The 10,000-nt window shown below is 49.8% G+C and overlaps 14 non-coding genes across 14 annotated transcripts in view; 6 read left to right on the forward strand and 8 right to left on the reverse strand.

The window, feature by feature from the left end:
• The window catches only part of TRNAN-GUU (transfer RNA asparagine (anticodon GUU)), a 74-nt gene extending 65 nt beyond the window's left edge, over positions 1 to 9 (reverse strand). The window contains exon 1 of the tRNA in view: positions 1 to 9. This exon is cut by the window's left edge and continues 65 nt beyond it. This is a non-coding gene — a tRNA (tRNA-Asn).
• A 1,154-nt stretch (positions 10 to 1,163) lies between these two features.
• TRNAG-GCC (transfer RNA glycine (anticodon GCC)) lies at positions 1,164 to 1,234 on the forward strand. The gene has a single exon. It is a non-coding gene; the product is annotated as a tRNA-Gly (tRNA).
• A 71-nt stretch (positions 1,235 to 1,305) lies between these two features.
• Positions 1,306 to 1,377, reverse strand: TRNAW-CCA (transfer RNA tryptophan (anticodon CCA)). Its single transcript has one exon. It is a non-coding gene; the product is annotated as a tRNA-Trp (tRNA).
• Positions 1,378 to 1,616: 239 nt separating this feature from the next.
• On the reverse strand, positions 1,617 to 1,690 carry TRNAN-GUU (transfer RNA asparagine (anticodon GUU)). The gene has a single exon. It is a non-coding gene; the product is annotated as a tRNA-Asn (tRNA).
• Positions 1,691 to 2,844: 1,154 nt separating this feature from the next.
• On the forward strand, positions 2,845 to 2,915 carry TRNAG-GCC (transfer RNA glycine (anticodon GCC)). Its single transcript has one exon. It is a non-coding gene; the product is annotated as a tRNA-Gly (tRNA).
• A 71-nt stretch (positions 2,916 to 2,986) lies between these two features.
• TRNAW-CCA (transfer RNA tryptophan (anticodon CCA)) lies at positions 2,987 to 3,058 on the reverse strand. Its single transcript has one exon. It is a non-coding gene; the product is annotated as a tRNA-Trp (tRNA).
• Positions 3,059 to 4,529: 1,471 nt separating this feature from the next.
• TRNAG-GCC (transfer RNA glycine (anticodon GCC)) lies at positions 4,530 to 4,600 on the forward strand. Its single transcript has one exon. It is a non-coding gene; the product is annotated as a tRNA-Gly (tRNA).
• Positions 4,601 to 4,671: 71 nt separating this feature from the next.
• Positions 4,672 to 4,743, reverse strand: TRNAW-CCA (transfer RNA tryptophan (anticodon CCA)). The gene has a single exon. It is a non-coding gene; the product is annotated as a tRNA-Trp (tRNA).
• Positions 4,744 to 4,986: 243 nt separating this feature from the next.
• On the reverse strand, positions 4,987 to 5,060 carry TRNAN-GUU (transfer RNA asparagine (anticodon GUU)). The gene has a single exon. It is a non-coding gene; the product is annotated as a tRNA-Asn (tRNA).
• A 1,178-nt stretch (positions 5,061 to 6,238) lies between these two features.
• On the forward strand, positions 6,239 to 6,309 carry TRNAG-GCC (transfer RNA glycine (anticodon GCC)). The gene has a single exon. It is a non-coding gene; the product is annotated as a tRNA-Gly (tRNA).
• Positions 6,310 to 7,923: 1,614 nt separating this feature from the next.
• On the forward strand, positions 7,924 to 7,994 carry TRNAG-GCC (transfer RNA glycine (anticodon GCC)). The gene has a single exon. It is a non-coding gene; the product is annotated as a tRNA-Gly (tRNA).
• A 71-nt stretch (positions 7,995 to 8,065) lies between these two features.
• On the reverse strand, positions 8,066 to 8,137 carry TRNAW-CCA (transfer RNA tryptophan (anticodon CCA)). Its single transcript has one exon. It is a non-coding gene; the product is annotated as a tRNA-Trp (tRNA).
• A 243-nt stretch (positions 8,138 to 8,380) lies between these two features.
• Positions 8,381 to 8,454, reverse strand: TRNAN-GUU (transfer RNA asparagine (anticodon GUU)). The gene has a single exon. It is a non-coding gene; the product is annotated as a tRNA-Asn (tRNA).
• A 1,178-nt stretch (positions 8,455 to 9,632) lies between these two features.
• Positions 9,633 to 9,703, forward strand: TRNAG-GCC (transfer RNA glycine (anticodon GCC)). The gene has a single exon. It is a non-coding gene; the product is annotated as a tRNA-Gly (tRNA).
• The last annotated feature ends 297 nt before the right edge of the window (positions 9,704 to 10,000 follow it).

The following is a 10,000-nucleotide window of genomic DNA, read 5'->3' on the forward strand; positions in this document are numbered from 1 at the left end:
CAAAGAGACTAGAGACAAAAGCACATCTCCTGAGACTCAACATATATCTTTATGTGTGCGCGCCTGCCTTGAGCTTGTGTTATATAAGGCGTCTTTATCCTACGCAGCATTTGCCATTTGCTTAGTGTCTTGTCACTGTTGGGTGTTATGATGCGCAGACTACTGTCTAATGGTGTTAGGGCCAGTATTACAACCAGTCCCAGTGTATGAGATACATGTATGACTTTTCTGTGGCCTTCTTAGCGTAGCTATCTGCTCCTCTGGTGGTGTTCTACCAGCCTGTCAGGCGTGTGTCTTGCCCATCCAATCTTCACTGTGGCATGTTAGACTTGTCTTCTCTGTGAGCGGAGTCTCCTTCCCAGAGCAGGTGCTTTCTCTGAACTCTTGCTTTGTAAGACTGCTGGGCAAGGCCCTCCCTAGCCCCTCACTCAGATAGATACATTTACCTGCAGAGCTCAGCTTTGGAGAAAGAGAGGGGGCAGAGAGCGCAAAGGGGAAGGCCCAAGGTGCACACCTTATTTTACATAAAAGCTCGGGCTCTTGGGAGGACAGGGACATGAGGGTTCTCAGGGAAAGCCATCACATTAGTATTGATGGCTGGGCCTTGAAACACAACAATCCCGGAATGGCCAGGCACAAAATGCCTGTGCAATAGGCCTGACCATAGGCTTCTGGAGGTCTTGCTCTCCAGAGGCCCCAGTGGTCTAAGCCCGACCAGGGCTGTGCCCGACCAGGGCTGTAGGCCGCGTTGGGACGCATAAAGGGACGCAGGGCGCAGAACTCTGCCCGTTTCACCCCAGCATTTCGGGGAGGACAGGGAATTTGGCAAAGACAGTGGGAAGGATTTTTAAGGAGGAGAGTTCAGTGACATGATCTGAAACACAATAGTGCTGGTGATCTGGAGGCTGCCTTCTATGAGCCACTTCTGTCGGGAGCAGCCTGCCATCATGCCCTGATAAGCACAACACTAGTCCCAAGCCAGTGACCTCAGCAAATGCAAAAACATTCATACTTATAGTCTCCTGCATCTGATTCTTGCCATCATGTGAAACGTTGGCATTCCAATGTCTGTTGCACACACTTTGTTCATAGGTGTGCAATTTGAGTGCGTGCGCCTCATCACTGTCTTGGACAGAGCTCTGTCTCTAATCTACACATGTGAAGCATTGGTGGTTCAGTGGTAGAATTCTCGCCTGCCACGCGGGAGGCCCGGGTTCGATTCCCGGCCAATGCAAGGCTGTGTTCTTTTGACTTTGCTTTCTAAATCAAATATGGGAACTCAGTGGGGCATAAAATGGGAAACAGTGACCCCGACGTGATTTGAACACGCAACCTTCTGATCTGGAGTCAGACGCGCTACCGTTGCGCCACGAGGTCCTTGCTTTTGGAGTCACATCAGCAAATGTTGTGAGCCTTTTCATTTTTGCCCACCTCCTTATATGCCTAGGGTTTACAAGGTTTGGCTTTTTGTTTTCCATCCTATTGATGAAATTGAGTGCAGGTGCAGAGAGAACGCAGAGGATTGAAATGTTCAGGGAAAGGGTCTCACGCAGGAGCTCTAGACCAAAGGCACATTACTATGATTTATTAAATTGCTTCATGCATGCAAAAGGAAACGTCCCTGGGTGGGCTTGAACCACCAACCTTTCGGTTAACAGCCGAACACGCTAACCGATTGCGCCACAGAGACTAGTGACAAAAGCACATCTCCTGAGACTCAACATATATCTTTATGTGTGCGCACCTGCCTTGAGCTTGTGTTATATAAGGCGTCTTTATCCTACGCAGCATTTGCCATTTGCTTAGTGTCTTGTCACTGTTGGGTGTTATGATGCGCAGACTACTATCTAATGGTGTTAGGGCCAGTATTACAACCAGTCCCAGTGTATGAGATACATGTATGACTTTTCTGTGGCCTTCTTAGCGTAGCTATCTGCTCCTCTGGTGGTGTTCTACCAGCCTGTCAGGCGTGTGTCTTGCCCATCCAATCTTCACTGTGGCATGTTAGACTTGTCTTCTCTGTGAGCGGAGTCTCCTTCCCAGAGCAGGTGCTTTCTCTGAACTCTTGCTTTGTAAGACTGCTGGGCAAGGCCCTCCCTAGCCCCTCACTCAGATAGATACATTTACCTGCAGAGCTCAGCTTTGGAGAAAGAGAGGGGGCAGAGAGCGCAAAGGGGAAGGCCCAAGGTGCACACCTTATTTTACATAAAAGCTCGGGCTCTTGGGAGGACAGGGACATGAGGGTTCTCAGGGAAAGCCATCACATTAGTATTGATGGCTGGGCCTTGAAACACAACAATCCCGGAATGGCCAGGCACAAAATGCCTGTGCAATAGGCCTGACCATAGGCTTCTGGAGGTCTTGCTCTCCAGAGGCCCCAGTGGTCTAAGCCCGACCAGGGCTGTGCCCGACCAGGGCTGTAGGCCGCGTTGGGAGCGCGTTAGGGACGCAGGGCGCAGAACTCTGCCCGTTTCACCCCAGCATTTCGGGGAGGACAGGGAATTTGGCAAAGACAGTGGGAAGGATTTTTAAGGAGGAGAGTTCAGTGACATGATCTGAAACACAATAGTGCTGGTGATCTGGAGGCTGCCTTCTATGAGCCACTTCTGTCGGGAGCAGCCTGCCATCATGCCCTGATAACCACAACACTAGTCCCAAGCCAGTGACCTCAGCAAATGCAAAAACATTCATACTTATAGTCTCCTGCATCTGATTCTTGCCATCATGTGAAACGTTGGCATTCCAATGTCTGTTGCACACACTTTGTTCATAGGTGTGCAATTTGAGTGCGTGCGCCTCATCACTGTCTAGGACAGAGCTCTGTCTCTAAGCTACACATGTGAAGCATTGGTGGTTCAGTGGTAGAATTCTCGCCTGCCACGTGGGAGGCCCGGGTTCGATTCCCGGCCAATGCAAGGCTGTGTTCTTTTGACTTTGCTTTCTAAATCAAATATGGGAACTCAGTGGGGCATAAAATGGGAAACAGTGACCCCAACGTGATTTGAACACGCAACCTTCTGATCTGGAGTCAGACGCGCTACCGTTGCGCCACGAGGTCCTTGCTTTTGGAGTCACATCAGCAAATGTTGTGAGCCTTTTCATTTTTGCCCACCTCCTTATCTGCCTAGGGTTGTATTACAAGGTTTGGCTTTTTGTTTTCCATCCTATTGATGAAATTGAGTGCAGGTGCAGAGAGAACGCAGAGGATTGAAATGTTCAGGGAAAGGGTCTCACGCAGGAGCTCTAGACCAAAGGCACATTACTATGATTTATTTAAGTACTTCATGCATGCAAAAGGAAACGTCCCTGGGTGTGCTTGAACCACCAACTTTTCGGTTAACAGTCGAACGCGCTAACCGATTGCGCCACAAAGACTAGTGACAAAAGCACATCTCCTGAGACTCAACATATATCTTTATGTGTGCGCGCCTGCCTTGAGCTTGTGTTATATAAGGCGTCTTTATCCTACGCAGCATTTGCCATTTGCTTAGTGTCTTGTCACTGTTGGGTGTTATGATGCGCAGACTACTATCTAATGGTGTTAGGGCCAGTATTACAACCAGTCCCAGTGTATGAGATACATGTATGACTTTTCTGTGGCCTTCTTAGCGTAGCTATCTGCTCCTCTGGTGGTGTTCTACCAGCCTGTCAGGCGTGTGTCTTGCCCATCCAATCTTCACTGTGGCATGTTAGACTTGTCTTCTCTGTGAGCGGAGTCTCCTTCCCAGAGCAGGTGCTTTCTCTGAACTCTTGCTTTGTAAGACTGCTGGGCAAGGCCCTCCCTAGCCCCTCACTCAGATAGATACATTTACCTGCAGAGCTCAGCTTTGGAGAAAGAGAGGGGGCAGAGAGCGCAAAGGGGAAGGCCCAAGGTGCACACCTTATTTTACATAAAAGCTCGGGCTCTTGGGAGGACAGGGACATGAGGGTTCTCAGGGAAAGCCATCACATTAGTATTGATGGCTGGGCCTTGAAACACAACAATCCCGGAATGGCCAGGCACAAAATGCCTGTGCAATAGGCCTGACCATAGGCTTCTGGAGGTCTTGCTCTCCAGAGGCCCCAGTGGTCTAAGCCCGACCAGGGCTGTGCCCGACCAGGGCTGTAGGCCGCGTTGGGAGCGCGTTAGGGACGCAGGGCGCAGAACTCTGCCCGTTTCACCCCAGCATTTCGGGGAGGACAGGGAATTTGGCAAAGACAGTGGGAAGGATTTTTAAGGAGGAGAGTTCAGTGACATGATCTGAAACACAATAGTGCTGGTGATCTGGAGGCTGCCTTCTATGAGCCACTTCTGTCGGGAGCAGCCTGCCATCATGCCCTGATAACCACAACACTAGTCCCAAGCCAGTGACCTCAGCAAATGCAAAAACATTCATACTTATAGTCTCCTGCATCTGATTCTTGCCATCATGTGAAACGTTGGCATTCCAATGTCTGTTGCACACACTTTGTTCATAGGTGTGCAATTTGAGTGCGTGCGCCTCATCACTGTCTTGGACAGAGCTCTGTCTCTAAGCTACACATGTGAAGCATTGGTGGTTCAGTGGTAGAATTCTCGCCTGCCACGCGGGAGGCCCGGGTTCGATTCCCGGCCAATGCAAGGCTGTGTTCTTTTGACTTTGCTTTCTAAATCAAATATGGGAACTCAGTGGGGCATAAAATGGGAAACAGTGACCCCGACGTGATTTGAACACGCAACCTTCTGATCTGGAGTCAGACGCGCTACCGTTGCGCCACGAGGTCCTTGCTTTTGGAGTCACATCAGCAAATGTTGTGAGCCTTTTCATTTTTGCCCACCTCCTTATATGCCTAGGGTTGTATTACAAGGTTTGGCTTTTTGTTTTCCATCCTATTGATGAAATTGAGTGCAGGTGCAGAGAGAACGCAGAGGATTGAAATGTTCAGGGAAAGGGTCTCACGCAGGAGCTCTAGACCAAAGGCACATTACTATGATTTATTAAAGTGCTTCATGCATGCAAAAGGAAACGTCTCTGGGTGGGCTTGAACCACCAACCTTTCGGTTAACAGCAGAACGCGCTAACCGATTGCGCCACAGAGACTAGTGACAAAAGCACATCTCCTGAGACTCAACATATATCTTTATGTGTGCGCGCCTGCCTTGAGCTTGTGTTATATAAGGCGTCTTTATCCTACGCAGCATTTGCCATTTGCTTAGTGTCTTGTCACTGTTGGGTGTTATGATGCGCAGACTACTATCTAATGGTGTTAGGGCCAGTATTACAACCAGTCCCAGTGTATGAGATACATGTATGACTTTTCTGTGGCCTTCTTAGCGTAGCTATCTGCTCCTCTGGTGGTGTTCTACCAGCCTGTCAGGCGTGTGTCTTGCCCATCCAATCTTCACTGTGGCATGTTAGACTTGTCTTCTCTGTGAGCGGAGTCTCCTTCCCAGAGCAGGTGCTTTCTCTGAACTCTTGCTTTGTAAGACTGCTGGGCAAGGCCCTCCCTAGCCCCTCACTCAGATAGATACATTTACCTGCAGAGCTCAGCTTTGGAGAAAGAGAGGGGGCAGAGAGCGCAAAGGGGAAGGCCCAAGGTGCACACCTTATTTTACATAAAAGCTCGGGCTCTTGGGAGGACAGGGACATGAGGGTTCTCAGGGAAAGCCATCACATTAGTATTGATGGCTGGGCCTTGAAACACAACAATCCCGGAATGGCCAGGCACAAAATGCCTGTGCAATAGGCCTGACCATAGGCTTCTGGAGGTCTTGCTCTCCAGAGGCCCCAGTGGTCTAAGCCCGACCAGGGCTGTGCCCGACCAGGGCTGTAGGCCGCGTTGGGAGCGCGTTGGGAGCGCGTTAGGGACGCATAAAGGGACGCAGGGCGCAGAACTCTGCCCGTTTCACCCCAGCATTTCGGGGAGGACAGGGAATTTGGCAAAGACAGTGGGAAGGATTTTTAAGGAGGAGAAGTTCAGTGACATGATCTGAAACACAATAGTGCTGGTGATCTGGAGGCTGCCTTCTATGAGCCACTTCTGTCGGGAACAGCCTGCCATCATGCCCTGATAACCACAACACTAGTCCCAAGCCAGTGACCTCAGCAAATGCAAAAACATTCATACTTATAGTCTCCTGCATCTGATTCTTGCCATCATGTGAAACGTTGGCATTCCAATGTCTGTTGCACACACTTTGTTCATAGGTGTGCAATTTGAGTGCGTGCGCCTCATAACTGTCTTGGACAGAGCTCTGTCTCTAAGCTACACATGTGAAGCATTGGTGGTTCAGTGGTAGAATTCTCGCCTGCCGCGCGGGAGGCCCGGGTTCGATTCCCGGCCAATGCAAGGCTGTGTTCTTTTGACTTTGCTTTCTAAATCAAATATGGGAACTCAGTGGGGCATAAAATGGGAAACAGTGACCCTGATGTGATTTGAACACGCAACCTTCTGATCTGGAGTCAGACGCGCTACCGTTGCGCCACGAGGTCCTTGCTTTTGGAGTCACATCAGCAAATGTTGTGAGCCTTTTCATTTTTGCCCACCTCCTTATCTGCCTAGGGTTGTATTACAAGGTTTGGCTTTTTGTTTTCCATCCTATTGATGAAATTGAGTGCAGGTGCAGAGAGAACGCAGAGGATTGAAATGTTCAGGGAAAGGGTCTCACGCAGGAGCTCTAGACCAAAGGCACATTACTATGATTTATTTAAGTACTTCATGCATGCAAAAGGAAACGTCCCTGGGTGTGCTTGAACCACCAACTTTTCGGTTAACAGTCGAACGCGCTAACCGATTGCGCCACAAAGACTAGTGACAAAAGCACATCTCCTGAGACTCAACATATATCTTTATGTGTGCGCGCCTGCCTTGAGCTTGTGTTATATAAGGCGTCTTTATCCTACGCAGCATTTGCCATTTGCTTAGTGTCTTGTCACTGTTGGGTGTTATGATGCGCAGACTACTATCTAATGGTGTTAGGGCCAGTATTACAACCAGTCCCAGTGTATGAGATACATGTATGACTTTTCTGTGGCCTTCTTAGCGTAGCTATCTGCTCCTCTGGTGGTGTTCTACCAGCCTGTCAGGCGTGTGTCTTGCCCATCCAATCTTCACTGTGGCATGTTAGACTTGTCTTCTCTGTGAGCGGAGTCTCCTTCCCAGAGCAGGTGCTTTCTCTGAACTCTTGCTTTGTAAGACTGCTGGGCAAGGCCCTCCCTAGCCCCTCACTCAGATAGATACATTTACCTGCAGAGCTCAGCTTTGGAGAAAGAGAGGGGGCAGAGAGCGCAAAGGGGAAGGCCCAAGGTGCACACCTTATTTTACATAAAAGCTCGGGCTCTTGGGAGGACAGGGACATGAGGGTTCTCAGGGAAAGCCATCACATTAGTATTGATGGCTGGGCCTTGAAACACAACAATCCCGGAATGGCCAGGCACAAAATGCCTGTGCAATAGGCCTGACCATAGGCTTCTGGAGGTCTTGCTCTCCAGAGGCCCCAGTGGTCTAAGCCCGACCAGGGCTGTGCCCGACCAGGGCTGTAGGCCGCGTTGGGAGCGCGTTAGGGACGCAGGGCGCAGAACTCTGCCCGTTTCACCCCAGCATTTCGGGGAGGACAGGGAATTTGGCAAAGACAGTGGGAAGGATTTTTAAGGAGGAGAGTTCAGTGACATGATCTGAAACACAATAGTGCTGGTGATCTGGAGGCTGCCTTCTATGAGCCACTTCTGTCGGGAGCAGCCTGCCATCATGCCCTGATAACCACAACACTAGTCCCAAGCCAGTGACCTCAGCAAATGCAAAAACATTCATACTTATAGTCTCCTGCATCTGATTCTTGCCATCATGTGAAACGTTGGCATTCCAATGTCTGTTGCACACACTTTGTTCATAGGTGTGCAATTTGAGTGCGTGCGCCTCATCACTGTCTTGGACAGAGCTCTGTCTCTAAGCTACACATGTGAAGCATTGGTGGTTCAGTGGTAGAATTCTCGCCTGCCACGCGGGAGGCCCGGGTTCGATTCCCGGCCAATGCAAGGCTGTGTTCTTTTGACTTTGCTTTCTAAATCAAATATGGGAACTCAGTGGGGCATAAAATGGGAAACAGTGACCCCGACGTGATTTGAACACGCAACCTTCTGATCTGGAGTCAGACGCGCTACCGTTGCGCCACGAGGTCCTTGCTTTTGGAGTCACATCAGCAAATGTTGTGAGCCTTTTCATTTTTGCCCACCTCCTTATATGCCTAGGGTTGTATTACAAGGTTTGGCTTTTTGTTTTCCATCCTATTGATGAAATTGAGTGCAGGTGCAGAGAGAACGCAGAGGATTGAAATGTTCAGGGAAAGGGTCTCACGCAGGAGCTCTAGACCAAAGGCACATTACTATGATTTATTAAAGTGCTTCATGCATGCAAAAGGAAACGTCTCTGGGTGGGCTTGAACCACCAACCTTTCGGTTAACAGCAGAACGCGCTAACCGATTGCGCCACAGAGACTAGTGACAAAAGCACATCTCCTGAGACTCAACATATATCTTTATGTGTGCGCGCCTGCCTTGAGCTTGTGTTATATAAGGCGTCTTTATCCTACGCAGCATTTGCCATTTGCTTAGTGTCTTGTCACTGTTGGGTGTTATGATGCGCAGACTACTATCTAATGGTGTTAGGGCCAGTATTACAACCAGTCCCAGTGTATGAGATACATGTATGACTTTTCTGTGGCCTTCTTAGCGTAGCTATCTGCTCCTCTGGTGGTGTTCTACCAGCCTGTCAGGCGTGTGTCTTGCCCATCCAATCTTCACTGTGGCATGTTAGACTTGTCTTCTCTGTGAGCGGAGTCTCCTTCCCAGAGCAGGTGCTTTCTCTGAACTCTTGCTTTGTAAGACTGCTGGGCAAGGCCCTCCCTAGCCCCTCACTCAGATAGATACATTTACCTGCAGAGCTCAGCTTTGGAGAAAGAGAGGGGGCAGAGAGCGCAAAGGGGAAGGCCCAAGGTGCACACCTTATTTTACATAAAAGCTCGGGCTCTTGGGAGGACAGGGACATGAGGGTTCTCAGGGAAAGCCATCACATTAGTATTGATGGCTGGGCCTTGAAACACAACAATCCCGGAATGGCCAGGCACAAAATGCCTGTGCAATAGGCCTGACCATAGGCTTCTGGAGGTCTTGCTCTCCAGAGGCCCCAGTGGTCTAAGCCCGACCAGGGCTGTGCCCGACCAGGGCTGTAGGCCGCGTTGGGAGCGCGTTGGGAGCGCGTTAGGGACGCATAAAGGGACGCAGGGCGCAGAACTCTGCCCGTTTCACCCCAGCATTTCGGGGAGGACAGGGAATTTGGCAAAGACAGTGGGAAGGATTTTTAAGGAGGAGAAGTTCAGTGACATGATCTGAAACACAATAGTGCTGGTGATCTGGAGGCTGCCTTCTATGAGCCACTTCTGTCGGGAACAGCCTGCCATCATGCCCTGATAACCACAACACTAGTCCCAAGCCAGTGACCTCAGCAAATGCAAAAACATTCATACTTATAGTCTCCTGCATCTGATTCTTGCCATCATGTGAAACGTTGGCATTCCAATGTCTGTTGCACACACTTTGTTCATAGGTGTGCAATTTGAGTGCGTGCGCCTCATAACTGTCTTGGACAGAGCTCTGTCTCTAAGCTACACATGTGAAGCATTGGTGGTTCAGTGGTAGAATTCTCGCCTGCCGCGCGGGAGGCCCGGGTTCGATTCCTGGCCAATGCAAGACTGTGTTCTTTTGACTTTGCTTTCTAAATCAAATATGGGAACTCAGTGGGGCATAAAATGGGAAACAGTGACCCTGATGTGATTTGAACACGCAACCTTCTGATCTGGAGTCAGACGCGCTACCGTTGCGCCACGAGGTCCTTGCTTTTGGAGTCACATCAGCAAATGTTGTGAGCCTTTTCATTTTTGCCCACCTCCTTATATGCCTAGGGTTGTATTACAAGGTTTGGCTTTTTGTGTTCCATCCTATTGATGAAATTGAGTGCAGGTGCAGAGAGAACGCAGAGGATTGAA

Source organism: Triturus cristatus, chromosome 4_2 (genome assembly GCF_964204655.1).
Source record: "Triturus cristatus chromosome 4_2, aTriCri1.1, whole genome shotgun sequence".
In the NCBI taxonomy this organism is placed as follows: Eukaryota; Metazoa; Chordata; class Amphibia; order Caudata; family Salamandridae; genus Triturus; species Triturus cristatus.